This window comes from Dipteris shenzhenensis, chromosome 7, assembly GCF_047967505.1.
Source record: "Dipteris shenzhenensis isolate YYH24624 ecotype China chromosome 7, Dip_SZ_1.0, whole genome shotgun sequence".
Lineage (NCBI taxonomy): Eukaryota > Viridiplantae > Streptophyta > Polypodiopsida > Gleicheniales > Dipteridaceae > Dipteris > Dipteris shenzhenensis.
The window spans coordinates 45,107,697-45,127,004 of NC_141602.1; positions in this window are offsets into that span (position 1 = coordinate 45,107,697).

The window sequence follows — 19,308 nt, forward strand, 5'->3', positions numbered from 1 at the left end:
TTCATCAGTAGAACAGTGTATCACACTTGTACCTTTGGCCCCAGCTTTTATGTAGCCCTTAGATCACTCTATCCACACTAACTATGTAGTCTTCTTTGACCCTACATCATTCAACAGAGATTACTCTACTACAGCATACCTCCAACATTGGTGTCAGATCTTTTGGGTTGGTGACACCCTTGTTTGTCACAACCTACCAGATTCCTTCTCCATAGCTACATCGACTAGCTTAACATCTGGATGCCTCTTCTCTAGAGCAACTGCACAGTCCATGGTGACTCACAACATGTTCAACGTTGACATGTTCAGCACGCAACCATACACATAGTTCTTCATGCAATCACCTTTTGATCGACCAGCCTTTGATCCAAGCAAGCATCTTATTTTTTAGATTTCCTTCCTCGTCCCTTTGATTTATCTTCTGGGATTTGTTCCAAAGGTGAAGGATGACCTACAACTTAAGACAGGGAAATGCACATTATGTACAGGATCTAGTAAGTTGTACTCATTGTACATACTTTCGCTACGCAGTCACTGTGCTCACACATGCGCATACTACTCTGATTCTTTTTAGTTTTGGATGCTATCATATGCACCAAAACAAAATCGACAAAAAGTTCTTGTACATGCACCCTCTACTTAGCCAGTGCAATTTAAAAGGGGGTGTTGAGGATGGTGTAAATTGCACCATATCTTAAGGGCATTAGGGGCAAATCCTATCCCTAACCCTAACCCTAACCCTAAGGGGTTCACATGTATATATTCATGTTTACGTTCAATACAACATAGTGTATAGGTAGTAGCTATATCGTGTGCACTCCTCTCTCTCTCTCTCTCTCTCTCTCTCTCTCTCTCTCCACTTTATCATTTTATGCATATTAGCTTTTTAAGGGAGGGCAACCATATTCTCTCTACCACTCTCTTTCTTAATTCTTTTACAATCATCCTAGGCCCATTTGGGAAGCTTAAACACAAACTTCAACTGCTCCATGTGAAAATACGAGTGTAAGAGGATGGGCCCCTCAAGTTCGCTTGAAATAAATATGGAGGGAATTATGAAGGAAAAGGTGCAATTGAAAAAATTAATCTAAGTCATAATAAAATGTTTTAATGAATTATAGAAGAAGGAAAAAGTGGAATGAAGAAGGAAAACGTGGAGAGAAGAAGGAAAAAGTGGAAAGAAAGAAAGAAAAAAAAGCCTAGGTGAAAGGGGCATTAAATAAAGAATAAGATGAGGTAAGGAAGAATTACAAATTAGGAATAAGGTGAAGGGGTAAGGTAGATAGTGGCATAGCCTTAGGGAAAGGGTAATTGCTGAAATATAAGGCATTGAAAAGCAGAAAAGTAAAGGGGAAAATGATATATATAGAGGAAAGGGAAAGTATAAAGGAAAAAATAATGAAAAGAGACTTACAAAAGTGAATAGGGTGGGGTAAAAATAATAATATAGTGAAAGGGTGAGGTAGATAACCTTAAGGAAAAGAGTAATTGATTAGAAATGAAAGATAAATTAAAGAAGTAAGGCATTTAATAAATGTAAAAATAAAGGGGGGGGAATTATATATATGTAGAGAAGGGGGAGGAAAAAAGAAGAAGGGGGGAATTTTTTTAATAAAAAGAACGATTATAAAGAAAAGAAAAGGTGGAAAGGGGGGGGGGTTTTAAAAGGCAAATATTAAATGAAGGAAAATATAATGAAATAAGAAATAAAGAAGAAGGAATTGGGGGGGATGAAACAAGAAATAAATAAAAATAAAAAGGAACCTGTGAGTCCATAGCGAGTGAGGTGATGTGACAACGGATCTTGAAGGTGGGCCAACTAGTCCAATTGCCTTAAGCGCGGGTCGTGGGAGCACATGCATAGAGGATGCTACTAGCATGGAGGCATGTACATTAAGGGCTCCTTGGACCAGGGGGTAAAAATTATAGCCACGCATAAGTGCAGAGGCAGGGACACCAGTGCAGACACAAATGGGAGGAAGACGGAGCTGACCAAAACAGTGGCACAGATAGCGACGACACGAGTAGTGAGCAATCAATAGGCTACATGAGAGAGTGGAGAGATGCAGACAGCAGGCTAGGGCAGGAAGCGAGTAGGCATGGAGAAAAGAGACGGGGAGGGGGGGTATTTAAAGCCAATGGATAAAGTCAGTTCAATTGTAAGGGGGGTGGGCGAGTAGTCATAGGCATGGAAATCGAAGGTCGGGGAGTCGGAGAGACTGACTTATCGTCACGGCGGGGGGGAGGGATTAAGATAAGTGTGGGAATAAATGAGTGATCTTTTTTGGGGGGTGTTAATGAGGCATTAGTTTGGGAGAGAGATTAATGAGGGATTATGGGAAAGTTGATTTGGGGGAGAGATTAAGGAGGGATTAAGGGTAAAGTGGGAAATATTAAGGGAAATCAGAAAAATTAGGTAGGGTGAATTGGGGGGGGGGGGACATAAAAAAAGTTATTAGGAAATTAGAAAAAAAGTGGGATATTAAAAGGGGAATAAATTAGGAAAAAGTAAAATAGAAAGGAAAATAAAAGGGAATAATTAGGAGTAAATTACACAATAAAAAATTAAACATAGGAGATAAGAAGGCAAGAAAATTAAGGACATTAGCAATTGAAAATAAGGGAAAACTAAAAAAGAAATAAAAAGTGAGAGGCAAAAAAAGAACAAATTGGGAAAATTTAGGAGAGAAAAGAGGAAAATATTAGAGAGAAAAATTAAAGGAGAAGGGGGGGGGGGGGGAGAGAGGGGAAACTAAGGAAAAAAGGTTTTAAGGGGTAGAATGTGTGTGTGTACCTAAATCATCAACCTTGTTTGAGATTTGAAATTTATTTCAATATGTGGATATTTTATTTGCGGTTGGTGAAGAGGAACCAAACCAAAGTAACATGTGCATTATGAACTCATATATCATAATTGAATCAAAACTAACGATGTTTTCTAAAAGAAGCATGAGCAAAGAGGAGAAGAAGCAGGAGGGAAGCTCAAGAATACAAGTACATACCTATAGAGAGTGATCATAAGCATAGCGATGCAATGCACAGTCCGATACATGCATATATTTATCAGGACCTTCTTGGAGATGGAAAATAGTTGGAATTGCACCTCATGCATCCTAATGAGGCTCAATTAAGAGATTAGACAAATATAATGAGTGGTATGACATCTTGTCTTTCAATAATTCATCAAGGATTGAATTTATAGGCTACAAATGCATGGTTTGACATAAGTGTTGCCTCTCTTTTCTACCAAGGAACTTTTTTATATGGTAATAATATATATTTTTTAACATAAATCCAATCTACCATTTGCATTTCTATGTATGTTTCTCCATTATATGTGGCTTCCAAAGAGTAACATGGTCCTAGAGTTTAGGAAAGAGGCAAATCAAGTTTGGGTATGGAATCTAGATTAATTTTTCTTTGGCACAATGACAATTCACAATGACAATCGGGGAAATCCACTCTGGATTTTCAATCAGTGCGATGAATCCCACCCGCAACAAGCACTCTAGTTCTTCACACACTTGCTTGGCCACGTGCAGATTCAGACAATACCTCTGTATCTTCGTTGGAGTGACATCTGGTTTGAGGTTGACCCTGTGCTGGTAAAATTTTGGATCCAGGCCCTTCATATCTGCATAGTCCCAAGCGAACACATCGTAAAATTCCTACAAGAGGAAAATTAGTTCGCTATAGAATTCAGTTGTCAACAAAGTGCTAACTTTGACTGGTTTAGATGTGCCCTCCGAGATAAACCATATCCAGAGCATCTTTCTAAACTCGCGTGACTCTGCTCACCTGTTCTTCGAATTCCCTCTCCTGCTGTAGGAGATCCCATATATCCAATTCTGCTGCTACTTGTTGGGTCTCAGACTCCTCCAGAATAGGGCTGGGCACGTCTGCCAAGAAACTTTGATGCATGTAAGTGTCCGTAATGCCTTCCACATCGATGGTGAAGATAGGAACCAACTCTGGATTTGCCTTGAGAAAGGCTTCCTCCTCATCATCCTCCAATCCATCTGCCATGTTCACTATCTCGACCAACACAGGTCGGGGACCGCATCCACCAACGGTACCACCACTCCCATTGTGACGCGCACTTTCTTCTTTCCTCTCTGCATTGAAATGATGTTTTGCTCCCAATTTTTCTTGACTTTTACTTGCCGCAACCAAGGCCTACCCAAAAGGATGCTATACTCTGGTGTTGCAACTTCCATGTTGAGCACCACAAAGGATACCATGAATGATATGCCCGTCACCTCTAGAACAATGGCCCACAAGATTTCGAGTGGTTGAACCTAGCATGATCAGCTATGCAGACTAAGAATGGCACCGGCTCCCAGGACATCCATCCCATTTCTTGGCAGGTCTTCAAAGTGACAATATTGACCCCCGAACTGCCATCTACCAGCACCTGAGCAAAAGTCCCTGACCTTGTGCCTTTGCGAAAATCACTGAAATTCTCATGTCGGTCAATGGAACTACCGAATTGGGCATGATACAGCTTGACATAGCTCCACCTCTTCTGGATCAGACTCCATGTGCAGGGAATGCAACAATTGATGGTGGAATCCTGGAACTAGATTAAGCAATCTGCCCAATGAAATTTGGATAGGAGCCTCCAAAATGCACTCCACCCCATGTCCCTTTGCGGAGAATTAGCCCGCCTCTTGGCTTGGTTAGCGACCAACAACAGAGTTGCTTCGACTGCCTTTAGACCATTTCTTGGTAAGTGTAACTTGAACTTGGGTTGAGTCTCCACCTCTGATTGAACAACTGGTTTCGCAAACTGCACCTTACGTCTCATTGGGCATCGTTGCGAACTCCGGCAAAGACATCAATGGTGGCTCCTTCATCTCACCAACTCGCAGACTTGGCATCGAACGTGTTCCTGAGCTGACCAATCCACCAGCTTGTCACTATTCTTGGGAGTCTCGGTCCTCATAGCTTGGTACCAGCACGGGTGATTATGCTAATCTCCGGGCACACCAACGGATCACCATCAACAATGTGTACCATCAAAGTGCTAGGCATTTTCCCGAACATCTTTTGTCACTCTGTGCATTGCCAATCCCATTCCTAAGCCTCCAAGCATTTATTCCACCAATGGCCTTCGCCCAAGCAAAACAAATAGGTTTTCGGTCGATTTTGACCATGACCCCCGCCTCCACATCCATGTTCATGACCATCGTCGCCTCTGCCTCGTTGGAACATCTGTTGCTGGGATTGGAACGCTTGCTACTGCGGCTCTTCTTGCACAAAAGACGTAGCTGCACCTTACTGTGCTGACCAATCGCTCTCTAGTCGTGCCCATTGTAGTGGCATCCCACCATGTTGTGTGTATTAGTCAAGCAAATCGTGCACCAATTCATGTTAAGAGCACACTCGACTGCGGAGTGACTAGGGTTATGGCAGTGAGTGCACCATATACCCTTCAAGCCTTTAAGTACGGATCCTTCTCCGGAAGCCACTGGCACGCCCTTACCCCCTTTAGAGGCTCTCCGGGTCTTCGTCTCTGCTTCCAAGTCAGAATCCTCTGAACTAGTACCTTCAGACCTTCTGTTCGAACTGGTCGCATCCGAATCTTCCTCATTGTCATCCAACTTCTTTGATTTTGACATTTTCTTCTTGGTTTTGCTCTTCGCAGATTTGTGGTTGTGGTTCTTGGATGTCCTCCCATGTAGCGATTCCCCCGCTCACATTGCTTGTGCCCATGAGAGCTGTCTGTGACCAATCCACTGTGGCCAACGCCATCCGTAGATCTCTTGATAGCACCAAAATGAAGTAATCATTGAGTACCTCCTGAGTAGGGCTTTGAGCTGCAGACACATGTTTTAAGAGAATTGAATTTGGACGCATAACCTTCCACATCCTGCTCGCCTTGCTCCAAGCTACGCAATCTCTCCAGAGTTTGTGGAATCATTTTTTCTTGATGAAACCGCCTCAAGAATGCATTGCGGGTTGCATCATATGTGGTGAAATGGTTCACTGTGTACTCTAGCAACCAGCGTGCTACCTTGCCTGATAAAGTTGACTCAAAAACCGCCTCTTGTTGGAGCGGTACCACAACTCCCGGATTGTTGATCCCATACACCTTTTCAAACATTTGGACATGCGCATTAGGGTCGTCCAAATTTCCCCCCGAAAACTTAGCATACTTGACGTTACTCATTGCAACCACAGGAGCTACCACAACCATCACAGCGCCTCCAATGTTTGGTGCCCCTCCAAATGGCCTTCCTTGACCAAAGAGTGTGAGAAGCCACCGAAACTGCAGTTGGAGATGAAGATGCACTCAGCACCCGATGTGCATCAATCGAAACCCATACCCGCAGCCTTGGTGGTGAAACTGACTTAGAAAGTGGACTCTGACACCAATCCACCTCTCTTGGAGCTTCTTACAGATTGCCGTCTCCATGCTCAAGATCACTATTGCACTGACGCAGCTGCATCGTCGATGTCAAGGGATCAGAAGGTCCTTTGAAGCGTATGCACATGCATTCCTATTGGGAAGATAACAACCGCAGAATTCGCTGCCATGATCACTGGATGAGGTTCTTGACTGGAATTTCCGCACTCGCTCGACCATAAGCAGGGTGCTGGGGGTCGGATCGCATCCGATCAAGTTCATCTTGAAATCCACGGATGTGCCTCCTCACCATAGCAATCTTCTCCTGAATCTTCTTTGGAGTGAGTGCAACTATGTGCAAACCTCCATGTGAAGTGCCTCTGCAATGATGGCAAGGAGCGGATGACATGAGCGCTCAATTGCCCAATTGTGAATTCCTTGCGTGATGGTAAGAATGTGCATCGTGATCGTCAATACGTAGCGTTATAAATGTGCATAGACGCTACGAGAAACAACAGACAAACGATACGTGTAATATCCACGAGAACAAAATACAGATATGCAAATACAGATATGCAAGAGAATGATAGAACATTGAAGAACACTATATTCCGGAGCAATAGCTCGCACAACATCTGTGTATAGAATGACAGCGGAATGCTCGTAATAGCATGCATATAGAACCGTCTGACGGGTAGAGAAGCAGTCGTTGAAGACCCCAACTGCTTGGAGGTCCGAATCGTCAACCCTTGCGGCTAACCTACCCTCGCACACCCCTCTAGGTCACTGCTGCTAACCCACATGGTTATGCAATAACAATGCTATGCTACCAAGGATTTCATGGTGAAACATATCCTACCATTAGTACATTCCAGTAGACTGATAAAGTGCCCTTGCCAGTAGAAGCTTAATGAAGAGTTCAACATCCTTTTCACTAGAAAAGGGGTGACAAAGGGTTCATCCACCAAACCAATACAAGTCATGATGATCAAGCCCAACAAAAGGGGTTTCAAGGGTTAATAAACCCCTTTATGAGCAAAAGGGGTGCTAAGGGCTGCATGTCTTCAAGGACTCTTCTAAAACCATGGAAAATTAGCACGATGTTGTTATCCCTTGTGACCTAAGAGTATTAATCTAAAGTCCTCTCTCTCTCTCTCTCTCTCTCTCTCTTGTGTGTTCATTTTCTCATAAGTTATAGGTACTATACAAAAGTATAATGCATGTGTAAAATAGTATCCTTTCACCCAAAGATATAGGCCGTATGCAAAACTATTGATTGATTGTGTGTGTGTGTGCGTGCATGCACACACATGCACGCATGTGCACATATGTAAATCTGAGTGACACATACACACACACACGTACATGCACATGCAAACATATACACAAATTTGAGTACGTGATTTGAGTTTAAAACTCTTGTCCTACGACATCCTATGATAATTACAATAGTAAAGGGTGACTCTTGGACTTAGGTAAGAATCCAAGACTTCAAGACTCACATTGCACATCGTTGAGTACTTCCTTTAAAGGACATATATTTCACCCTTTTTCCAAGAAAGAGTAGTTTGGGTGGCTATTGCAAGCTCAAAGCTTGAGGGTTTAGGCTTGGAAAAGGGAAGCCCCCTGCTAGAAAGAAATGCTTGTGCATGTTAGCACATGTCATTCTTGCAACACCACCTATAATTGCTAGCACCATGCTTGTTAGCACCTCCAATCCTTGTTAGCACTTACAATGCTTATTAGCAGTCTCATCTACCACTACCATATGTTAGTTATTAGCATCTATAATTCTTGCCAGCACCATTGGTGGTTGCTAGCACCTGTAATGCTTCTTAGAACCTTCCATCCTTGTTAGCACAAGTGCAATGCTTATTAGCACTCTCATCTACCACTTCTAGATGCTAGTTACAATGTGCAATGCTTGCTATTGCATGTGATAGTTAACACATGTAATAACAAGCATGTGCTAATAACAATTGCATGTGCTTTGTTAGCATGTGTTGAAAAGAAATGCTTGTGGCTTTTAGCACATACATTTCTTGCTAGCACCACCTATAGTTTCCAACACCTACAATCCTTGTTAGCACTTTCAATGCACTCTCATCTACCACTTCCATATGCTAGTTAGCACCTATAATGCTTGTTAGCACCTATACTTCCTGCTAGCACCAGTTGTGGTTGCTAGCACCTGCAATGCTTTTTAGCACCTAAAATCCTTGTTAGCTCAAGTGCAATGCTTATTAGTGCACTCGTCTACCACTGCTAGATGCTAGTTAGCACATGCAATATCTGTTATTGCACCTACTAATTATGCTAATTAGCACCTGGAATTCTTGCTAGCATCTACAATTATTGTTGTTGCACCTACTATCTATGTTAATCAGCACTTGCACTACCTGTTAGCACCTACACTACTTATCAGCACTTGCAATGCTAGTTGGTCCATGCAATGCTTTATTAGTCAGCTCCTGCGATTGGTCATCAACACCTACAATTGCTAACAAGTAGCTGTGCATTCCTTTTGATGGGCAGGTTTATCTCTTTCACTGATTTAAACAAAAAAATCAAGAGTGTAGGATTCAATTGCGGTCTTTTGAATATTTGAAGCGTCTATTTGTGTGCAAGTTAAAGAGCCACTACACTTGTTGCTGTGAATACCATGTGCAGATGTCCTTTTTGAAAGATGCGCTGAACTCGATGTGCAATCAAAATTTTGTCATTCATTTGAAATGTCAATGCAAATGCATTGTCTATACTAGTGATGACACAAGCAACATATCTTCATCTACTCTCCACACTTACAAAGGTCTCACTCATTTGTGGGAGTCATTGATCTGCCCAACACAGAATCATGCAATCTTCCATCGTAGGAAGTGTTAAATGGGCGAATGCAAATGAAAGTATTTGGATATGCAAATACTGTGGACAAGCATGGAAACAAGAAGAAGAGGAAAGACCTCGTGAACAAAGACATGCAATGTTGGGAGTTTTTGTAGTTCTTGAAAAGTAAAATGAAGCACTTTATCAAACACAAATACATAGCTCGATGGCAGGTGCTTCAATTTAAGGAATGTATTCTCAAATTCACTAATGATGTGGTTGTCTCCCGATTGTCTCAATTGTAGACTTCGCAAAAAATTATGCTTTCAAAGAACAGAATGAGATTTAGTCAAAGAATTATGCTTTCAAAGCACAGAATGAGATTCAATCAAATAATTATGCTTTCAAAGAATAGAATGAGATTCATTCAATGCCCTAGCATTCAATACAGGCCTCAATTTTTGTGCATATAACTTACTATGGTAAGGAAAGAAAAGTTATTAAAATAGTCCACTTCTTCATTTCAAATGATCGGCAGCATGACACATTATTTCTACAACATTGTTTCATGTTAGACGAGATGTGGTTGAAAGAACAAGGAGTTGCAGTGAAATGGCATTAGGTTTGGTCTGATGGGGCTGCCTCCCAGTTCAAGGCTTGCAGGAACTTCTATTTTGTTGCTAGGTATGGCGGAATGACAGGCATGGAAATTACTTCAAACTTCTTTGCATATGGGCATGGCAAAGGAGAGCAGGATGGAGCAGGGGTTGTTATTAAAAGAACCTTAACACATGAACAACTAAATAAAGACAGTGCTATTTTAAGTGTGCAAGCAATGTTGTTGCTTTCCTGTAGGCCAACTTATCTGAGGGATTTGTAGCCTCTTATGCATCCAAACAAAGGGAGTGTGCTCATGTATTTTGGGAGATAAAGGTAGGAGACGTGAACAAGGAAAATAAATGGAACTGTGAAGTTGTTTCCAATTCACGTTCTTTACATGTTTTTCGTGGTGGTCACAACCCAGAAGATCCATTAGGCCTTGCTACCAAACATTTGTCATGCTTTTGTGATGCATGTGCGCATGGGCTTTGGAATAGATATACCAACAAAGCACATGTGAAACCTTGGGGTTTTCACATGTTGGTAACTTTGCCAGAGATATAAAGCCTACTACAAATGAGGAAGATGCATACACATCTGCAACTTTTAAAGGCCATCATGATGTGTTAAGCAATGCTTTGCATGTTGGTGACACTTTTACAGCTGCCAACGCTTAGACCAATAATGTTGAGGGTGCAGATTTTTACCTGCTTAAATGCATTGGAAAAAAACAACAATATGATCAAGACTAACTTGATGATTGGGGAAATTTCATAGCGAGGGGTTCTTATGTTATTAAGGGTATCTTCTACAAACAAATAGATCACTATTCCTTTAAGCTCCTCATGACTCAACCGCCGACAGTCCACATACTCTCACACTTTGTGCGTTGCATCAAGATACCTATGGAGAGTCTCCCAAAATGAAGAAAGCTTTTCTCAATCACTCCAGAGACCGATGAGGTGGCACATATAATATCATGCCCTTTGGTAACAATGAAGTGTTTGGAATTTTTGCAATATGAAGTGTTTGGAAACATTCAAAAGGTAATCTGTGTCAACATGTGTGCTAACATAAGTACACTAACATAAGTATGTTATCAAGTTGCTAGCTTCGGATTTTTGACATAAGTACACTAACATAACTACGATATCAAGTTTCTAACTGCAATATCCTGACATAAGTAGCTAACATTAGTATCCTAACATAATAATGCTAACATAAGTATGCGAACATCAATATCCTGACATAATTATGCTAACGTAAGTATGATAACAAGTGTGCTAACAAGTATGCTAACATAAGTAATCAATATGGCCCTTGAGGGGCCCCCTTTAGGGGCAAGGGCCATATTAACATGCCATTGGACATATGTGGCATGTCTATATGGTCCTTACCCGTAAAGGGGACCCTGAAGGGCCATATCAACATGAAAGGGAACCCCTCGATGCAAAGTTGTTTTAGCCTGCATCCCTTTTTCCTAGATATTCTTTATCATCATCATTTTTGTTTTGAAATCACATGGCATGAATAGTTGGATTCTTCACATCCCCTCTTTCGTTAGCAATTCTCAATCACCCCTTGTGCTACATTGTGAATATTCAGCACCATACGAAATTGCACAATGCCAGTTTGCCAAAATTTCATTTCAATATTGGAAGTTATTGCATTCCATGAATTTAAGTCTGGAATTTGTTAAACATAAGTATCAAAGTGCAAACTAGTATTTTAGATAAATTGTGATGTTAGCTATGAACAAAAAGGAGAGCATTCATTTGGTGCTGCATTTATGCCTACCTTCATCCTTTCCTTTTTATCAACCATTGGCTACCCATCTCCCTATCTGGCATAGCACACTTTATATGTTAAGCAGCATATTGTATGGTAGCTAATATGGAACTAATCAAATATATAATCCAAGAGCAAATTCACCTTAATCACTAACACTTGTAGGCAAAAAATTAAAGCTTGGTAGATGCCAATATAAACATCACCATGGTGGATGTAAGAACAGATGACAAATAATCCACGTGGAAATGCAAGTTTTTTGCTTAAAAGATAATACAAAATGGTACGTATAATAATCTTATGTCTGTTCCTTTGCATCATTTTCCTTCATCTTAACGACGATGAATTCCAAAATTTTGATAGACTCATCATCGTTGAACAGATCATGCTTGAACTGGGCTATGTACGCATGGTAATCCTGGCATTGAAGCCAAACAAAAAGCCATGGTGTACATCCTCCATCAAATACGACTGCATTTTTTCAAAACCCTACAGCTCAAACTTGGGAAGTATGCACCATGTACCGTATGGATTTCGGTGAACCTTGTACAAAAAATCATTCAAAATAATGGTGTTGGCTACATTTAAGTGCCTATGTCGATCCAATATTGTTTGTAGGTCCCTGAACAAAGTTGTCTTGTCACCCAATGAAAACTCTGCTTGATGATACTATTCTTGAGCCAATATTTTAATTTCCTTGTGGTGTGTAAAACAAGCATAAAGAATACTATCAACTTGAATTCTTTGGGAAGTGCTCCAAACAAAAACTTCGAACCAAATATTAAGATAAAAATCTAAAAATGCAGGAGAATCTTTCATAATATATACAACACATCCCTTGGACTCTTAACAATTCATGAGGGATGCATATGCTGGGGGAGATTCTCCATGAAAGGACTCTATGATCTTCACTAGAAGACCATTCAGATCCAACACAATTGCTCTCCAATCTTCATGGAGATGTGTTGGGACCAATCTTCACTGGGGGTGTAGGCAGGCATAATAGTAACATAACACATATTGAGTTGGTGCCCGAAGTGGTTGAGAATGATTATGATCACCACAATACCTTTGGCTACGCATGGGACCGGATGAGGTATAGTACCTTTGCTTTCAAGTCAACTGGCTAATTACACACGAGACGAGACAGTCACCATAGTGGGGTTACGGTTGCCAACAGAGCTTTGTGCGATTACTATCAAAACTAAGAGTGGGATTACACTCATGCCACAGTGGGGTTACATTCATCCATCAAGAGTTTATTATCAACCGAGATGGCGATTATGCTCATGTCACAATGGGATTATAGTATTCCATTAAGCTTAGTGTGATTACAACAACCAGTACAGATTATGACCCTGCAGCAATGTGATTACTATCATCCATTGTGTGATGCCATTTGAGTAGGAGTCACTCATAGCATGATGAAATTCAAATAGATCTTATCTGTGGCATCTACAATTGAGGCATCTATGTCTGCAATGCAACAATGCATAGGTTTGTTTCAAGAGAGTAGATGGAAGATGGTATATGAATTGAAAAAACTCTTTGTACTAGTTCTTGGCTCTTATCTGTTGGAACCCATCAAAAATGTCAGCAACAATGTGAGTGGTTGGCTGGCTTTCTTAGTTGTGATTGAGGCTTTGTAGTTATATCCATGTAGGTATATATCTAGATATACAGATTCCATGTCCACATGCCTTTTCATGTAGGTATATATCCAGATAATCATTCAACCATCTAAGTATGCCTGTCCATAGGCCTTCTCTTTTTCTGGATTATGATTGCAGGGGTGTGAGGCAAGAGTTAGAGAGTAATTATGGCTAGATTGTGAGCCTTTGAGAGCAAGCATGCCATTTTCATGGTACCTCTCCCTCCCTTACGTCAATTGCCTTATTTCTTGTAGCATGCACTTGAAACCTCTTTGCATTGATGATTTCTTTTCCCTTAAGCTAAAGAAGCTTTGCCCTTAATCTATTGAATGTTGATATGAAGGTTCAACCTTTTTAAACCCCACTCAAGTAGCATGCGGTATATCATCCTTCTCATTGCTCTTAAAAAGTTTTGCATTTTAATTGTTTTTGCTCTAGGAACATGCAACATTGCAAAACAACCACATTATGGAGTTTGTCAGTAAGGAGAGGATGTGAGTCATCATCTGGTTCTCTTATTGGTCTTAGAATTTGCTATCATTTTCATTCCTTTTGATTTGTCTTATAGTTTAATTTGGGTTACAAGTCATGTTAAGTATTCAAAGAGTCAGTCAATTTCTTTCTTAGTATGTTTATTTAGTTTGAGAACCATAAGCTCCTCTCTGTGGTTTGATCTGGATTTGCTGCCTTAGATCAGCAGATTGTTGCAAGTGACTAGGGATCCCTAGGGTCTTTGGTAGCAAGTTGAGAATGGACATCCATCGTGAACATAACCACGGCCTCCACCTGGCTCCCTATCTTCGTGTCCCATAGGTTAGAAGGGGTCACATCACACCTCCACCTCATGTGAACAAGGTGGAGGGAAAATAGGTCCACCACACACCTACCTCCTCGCTGCTTTCACATGTCCATGTGTATCATGGTATGTGCCAAGTAATCTTTCTTAGTTGGAATTAGGTTTCATTCACTTGGCCTTTGTTGTTCCACTAGGGTGGCCTACCATCCATATTGACTTGGAGAGACCCCTAGATTGCAAGGGCAAAATGTCCTTACATGTGGACCTAGCTTCCCCATATCCACATGACAAGAAGGGGAAGAGGCCTTTGGTTCGCATGCCACAGGCTCGTGGCTTTGAAATGTTCACTTATCACATGTGGTGTCTTTACATTCACTTTTAACTAATGTTCACTCTAATCTCAGGGCTTCATGGCCATTGACCTTGAGTTAGTAGCGATGAAGATGGCTGAAACCATGAGGCAGATCTTACATGAGGTGCTCAATAATATGGTTGTTGTATGTATGCTTTAAAGTTCATATCTTTTAGTGCATTACCTTTTTCCATTGGTGTTGTTATGTAATCAATTTCAATCAATTTCAATTGATTATTGCTATATAGGTGCATGTTTATATGCTTGCCCTTATGCTTGTGTGTTTATATGATTTCCCTTATACTTGTTTGTTTATATGCTTATGCTTAAATCTCATATTTTGTTCATATGTTTATGTAGAAACGTTTGTAACCCTCATGTTGTGAAGACCCTCATGTTCAAGTGTATGCTCAATAGTTTATATAGTTTTATGAATAAATGTTGATATAAGTGTAAGCTTATGTTTATATGTGTGAATTCTTTTGTTTGTGTTCTTGTGTTAAACAACTCAGCCTTATGTTGACCCATTTATTAAAAAATGATTCTTACATGTATGTGTATCTTAAGATTCTCACGTTCTTGCTGATTACTATTCTTGTTGGTGTACTATGATTATGCTTATTCTTATGCTTATGTATAAGAGTTTAAATACATAAAGATGATAAATGTAGAAAACTCTTAAGTGCATGTGTATCATAATGTTTTCTATTCTTAAGAGCAAAAGTATACACCTATGTTTACTATTCTTAAGAGCATAAGTATATGCTTACAATTCTTAAGAGTAGAAGTATATGCATATGCATAAGTAGGAGCATATAGTCACTGGAGACTAAGCATATGAGCATATAAGCATAGGACCAAAATGGGCATAAGAGCATCAAGAGATAAGCATATGAGCATGAGAACGTTAGAGCTAAGCATGTAAGCACATAAAAAATAAGAGCGTGTGAGCATATAAGCATACTAGCATCAGCATAAGTGCATATAAGCCTATATAGGAGCACATGTGCATAAGAGCGTGAGGATATATAGAAGCATATAATCATGAGAGCATTAGAGCCGTGCATGTAAGCATAGTAGCATGAGCATAAGGGAAAAGAGCATATAAGCAAAGGAGCCCATGCACATAAGAGTATGAGGATATAAGCATGTAAGCATGAGTGCATTAGAGCTAATCATGTAAGCACATAGGCATTAGAGCGCAACATTATATAAGCATAAGAGCATAAGAGAATAGGCAAAAGAGCATACAAGAAAAGGAGCACATGTGCATAAGAGCATCGAGATATGCATCAGAGCATAAGAGCATAAGCATACGAGCCTAAGCATAAGAGCATAAAAACATAGGAGCACATGTGTAGCATTATAATGCATAAGAGCACAAGCATACGAGGCTAATCATTAGAGCATGAGAAGAGTATATAGGCATAGGATCACATGTGCAACATTATATAAGCATAAGAGCATAAGAGAATAATCATAAGAGCCTAGCCATAAGAGCATATAAGTATAGGAGCACATGGGCAACATTATATAAGCATACGTGCATAATAGCATAAGAATAAGAGCATCTAAGCATAGGAGCAAATGCAAATAAGAGTATGAGCATAGAATCATATAAGCATGAGAGAATTACAGCTAAGCATGCAATCGCAAAATCATAAGAGCATGTGAGCATATTAGCATAATAGCATGAGTGTGAGAGCCTATCACCAGAGCGTATAAGCAAAGGAACACATGTGCATAAGAGTAGGAGGAAAAGGGTATAAGAACATCGGCATAAACATGTAAGAGCACATGCTATGCACTCACTTGCTTGCCTAATTGCATGATTGAAAGCATCTATATATTTATGGCACCCCTAGCAAAAACCATAGAGCCCTTCTGAATTTTCCAACTCTGAAAGCCAAAAGTGGTTTGAAAACCAACATCATCTAGCTGACCCACTGAAATAAGACGCTTGGTCAGCTTAGGTATATGTCTTGCATTTTTCAAAACAAATGCAGAACCATTTGCAAAAGAAAATTTTATGTCACCTGCTCCCACTATGTCACATGCATAGTTATTTCCAAGATGCACACAACCTGTCTTTCCACTATCATAATTGGAGAACCATTCCCTATGGGGAGTAACATGGAATGAAGCACCAGAATCCAAAATCCAATCCTAGAAATATGCATCATTTGAAGTGGTAAGCAATTCTGTAGGTAGACTAGACATGAAGAGAATGTCATTGTCATATCATCAGTGACTGCATTAATCTCCTCGATCTTCATTTTTCCTTTGTCCTCCCTTTGACTCTCTTCCTTCTTATTTGCACCCCAATTTGCATTCTTTTTCTTATCCTTTTGCTTTTTTCAGCTTGTAGCAATCCTTTTTCATGTGGCCCTTCTTGCCACAGTGGTAACACTCAATGTTCCATGCCTTGGATTTGCTACGAGACGTCCCTCTTTCTTGGGACTTCCCCCTGAACTGTGATCTGCCCCTTTGCACATTTAAGGTTGCATCTTGCTTGTTGCCATCCATAGACTTCCATCTAATTTCCTCAGCCAACAAGCTACCCACAACGTCATCAAACTTCAGTACTCCACCAGGTGCAGAGTTACTGACAGCTGTATGGAAGGTATCCCATGAGGATGGCAATGAACATAAGAGAAATATTGCCTTAGTCTCCACATCAAAATTCATCTTTTGGGCCTAAATCTTGCTGAAAATAATATTGAATTCATTCAAGTGAGATGCAATGGAGACCCTTCCTTCATCTATAGCTCAAACAACCTCTTCATGAGGTAAACTTTATTAAAGGCAGTTTCCTTCTCATAAGTGGCACATAGTTTCTTCCACAAATCTTCTGTAGTCTGCTCATTTACTACTATGAAATAAACTGACTCTGCAAGATGAAGTCTTACAGTAGACTTTGCTAATGCATCCAATTCATTCCAATCATCCTTAAACATATCTGTAGGCTTAGTTTCAATCCCTACCAAGGGCTTAATCTGCTTCTTTTGAATAAGCACATCCTTTATCTGTTCTTTCCACAAAGAAAAGTTTGTCCCATCAAACTTTTTAATGCTGAAAAACTCATTTTCAGACATGGAAGAGGATGCCATGATGCAAATGAAACAAAATCCCAAATGCTAGTATTTGCAAGAGAGAAATCACACCAAATACTAGGTGCACCCAACATGTCTACCTTAATGAAGGATAGTATCAACAAAACTCAAGGCTCAAAGCATCAAAATGCATCTGACTCATGTGCATATACTATACATCCATATGAGCAAATCTGGCCCAAAAGAAAATGTCAACCAACAATGACAAAGCAATGGCAAATATAATGCCAATAAGAGCCAAATGCCTCAAGCATAAACATCGTCCATGGGCATAAGCATTAATAATGTCTCATCCAAGAGATCATAGCACAACCTATGCATCCACTACAATATGTCAAAGCTATCCCTCAGCATAAAATAGCATCTGTGTGCTAAACTTCCATCAATAAAGCATCCCACAAGGCTATCTGGGCCTATCAGCTCATCCAACAAGGATCACAATGCATCCAAATGGCCTGTAAAGCATCCCCTGCAACCCAATGCAAACCATAAATGAGCACCAGACTGCAACCAGAGTGATCTGCATAAGGTATATCCAAGAAATCACAGCCCCACGGCAATGACCACTAGTGAAAATAGAACTTGGGATGTCTCAAAACATGGGCATCACTGCATAATCGAACTCAACAAGACAATTTGCAAATATCTCTCTTCTACCACAACTCCAAAATCTCATCCAAGGATGGAGTAAGAGCCAATCAACCCTTGCATTTACTCGCAAAAATGAACCTTAGGAAACTTAACCTTAGCAAAAATGCCACATGGCAATCAATGAGAAGGTCTCATTTAAGGAGCCCTCTTCTCTCTTTGAATCTCTTGTCTCTCTCCCTCTCTCTCTTTCTCTCCCATCTGGTTCTTTTATCAAATGGTCTTTCAATTTACTTTATTCTCACCATATGGGTGATGGTAGGTCTATAGAATTTTTTCTCACCATATGAGTGATGGTAGGGCTATGGTATTAATTAAGATCTTGACCTTTACATAGTTCTCATTTATTTTAAGCATCCTTGGTCATCATTTCCCCCCCCCCCTCCTTGGTCATCATTAGCCCCCCCGCCCCCCCCTTCCTTAGTCATCATTACCCCCTCCCCCCCCTTCCTTGGTCTTATCATTAGCTATCCTTAGTCACATTGTTATTCTTCCTTGGTCACATCATTAGATTTCCTTGGTCATCATTAGCCTACCTTGGTCACATAATTATCATTCCTTGGTCATCATTACACCCCCTTCCATGCTCATTATTAGCGTCCCCCCCTAGTCATCATTATCCCCCTGCTCCCCTCCCCCTCGTAGCCCTTGTCTTCTCAAAAAATCACAAACTGTCTTAAGAGATTTTGATAATTATATCCCCATGTTGAACATTTTATTACTCTAGTGCATGTAGCAAAGATTATTGTTTGAATATGCATGATTGTAAAATGATATTGATGCATGAATCAAGGATTATTGGCTGAATGCAATGCTTCTTTAAAGAAAAAAATGAGCCAAGGACTCAAATGTGTTCTCAAACGCTACAATAAATATTAAATTAAGGTTCGGATTAAAATCAATGCACAGTTTGTTTGGTGATCCAATGATTTCCTACATGACTTCTTGTTGCTAACCACCTTTTGTGTTTTTGGGAAGCGTGTGAAGATTTCCACAAACTCCTCTTTTTACTCATTTGAGTTCGACGAGTTGCTTGGGCTAAAACTGTCTGCAAAGATTTTCTTCCTTGCATAGCAGGAGCCAATTATACCATGATAGAACTACTCAAACATCTCATGAAGAGCATTAGTTCCATCAACCCCACCTCCGTGCCTTGTACTTTTGAAATAAGCACCTCGAGCTCTATA